Raw genomic sequence first — 1,769 nt, forward strand, 5'->3', positions numbered from 1 at the left:
CATATTGGACAACATTGAGTAGATTTAGTTCCAGTTAATACGTTCAGCACTTTTCCATCTATAAGTGTCATATGCATTTCATAGGTAACTACAATGCAACATTCTCAACTAATTTATAAACAAAGGGTTTAAGAGTGTTAATTTGAAAATCTAAATCTTTTTTTTCTATAATTATGTGCGCAGTAGTTTCTTTTACTAGATCAATTTTTAGCGGTCTGCAAAATCTAATAGACTGCGGTGTTCTATTTGTCCAGATGTTCCGATGATAGGTGTCTGTAATTTGTATGGGTATAACAGAAGTTACAAATAAAGAATGATCGGAAAGCTGACTGCCAGGTATTTCAGTTAAAAACTTCTGCTTGTATATACTATGACCCGTTGAGCCATCAAATCCGTAGCTGCAGATTAATTTGATTTCAGATGCATCCGGGAACTGCTTGAAAACATCGGACTGCAATTTAATTATTCGATGTGCTGTATGATCCAAAAGATTTTGTAATGGCACTCGAGCAGTAGTTTCCATTACTTCTATGCACTCTGGTCGGCACTGTAATTTAGATTCCATTACTTTATTATAGCTAGGATAAATGTCGCAGTTATGCCTTTTATTTAAAAGCCTAGTGTTTGTATACTGCTGTTTGTTGAGTGAATTTTCCAGGAGGTAAGCTAAAGCTTCATCTGGTGAAAGTGGAATGGGCTTTTGCAATTGAAGATGCTTTTTCGATTCAGTCGGGTATTCAGGTGTTCTAATTGTTTTTGTTAGGACAAAAGCCACGTCGGTCTTGCGTTCTTTCTTAGCAGAAACTGCCGCAGCATGCATAAGAAGATTCGTGATATTATTATTATCATTTGCAAGATCAGACGCCAGTTTCCTTTTTAATCTTGTCCCTGCATTTGTATAATGTAATGTTGGACGTCCCATTTTCTTTGGTGTCTTACAATTTTCATCAACAATAATTGTTATTTTAGAAGCCATCCACTTAGCATGGGTGGTCATAAACCGTTCCATCATTTTGTTGCACTTCAGAAGGTTTCTTTTAATGAAGGATTCAAAATTACTGATTTTTTTTATCTATTTCTCTTTTTTTTTCATTTTCCAAATGGTTGTTATTGATTTTACTGTAAATCCAATGTGAGACAGATTTTTTTTGTCGATTGTTGTTGCGCCAAATATCGATGAGATCGCTATGCAAAAACTCGAACTTTCCTGAATATTAACAAATTTAAAGAAAAGGGGCCAAAACGGGCCAAAGTTGTTACTTTCCAGTCAATTACAACATTTGTAGGTACAAACTCACATAGTTAGTTTTTCTCAGCAGAACTCAGTTCATTTGTTATATTCTACGAAACACAGGGGACGCAGTTAAATTGTCTACAAAAATACACATAAATTGGACATTGCACAACACTTAAATCTTGGGACTACACATAAAATAACTAAATACATTAGATACTACATACCTTTATCTTCATTTTCCATTTTTAGCCGAATTTATTTGAGCAAATTTACTCGATCGCCACGTAAAAATGTAAGCAAGTAATTTGGCGCCAATTTTTTTCCCACAATCAGCTGATCGATTGTTCACTTTCAAAAGCTCGCCAAAATCTTCAGGGCAGCTAAATAATTTTTTTTTTTTAATTTTTAATATGTATGATGAATTTACTTTGAGAATTTGCAAGAAAAAACGTTATCCATTCACATAAAAATTTCGACTTTATGCCAAAAAAAAACGAATTCTGGACCATAGTGCAATGTACAACTTCGTGTG

The 1,769-nt window shown here is 34.0% G+C and overlaps 1 long non-coding RNA gene across 1 annotated transcript; it reads right to left on the reverse strand.

Annotated features, from left to right (window-relative positions):
- Positions 1–307: 307 nt before the first annotated feature.
- On the reverse strand, positions 308–1,549 carry LOC117191815. The gene is made up of 2 exons (XR_004474081.1): positions 1,462–1,549; positions 308–1,207 (listed from the first exon to the last, which is right to left on the reverse strand). It is a non-coding gene; the product is annotated as an uncharacterized LOC117191815 (long non-coding RNA).
- Between the last annotated feature and the right edge of the window lie 220 nt (positions 1,550–1,769).

The sequence above is a fragment of the Drosophila miranda genome, assembly GCF_003369915.1.
Source record: "Drosophila miranda strain MSH22 chromosome Y unlocalized genomic scaffold, D.miranda_PacBio2.1 Contig_Y1_pilon, whole genome shotgun sequence".
Classification (NCBI taxonomy): domain Eukaryota; kingdom Metazoa; phylum Arthropoda; class Insecta; order Diptera; family Drosophilidae; genus Drosophila; species Drosophila miranda.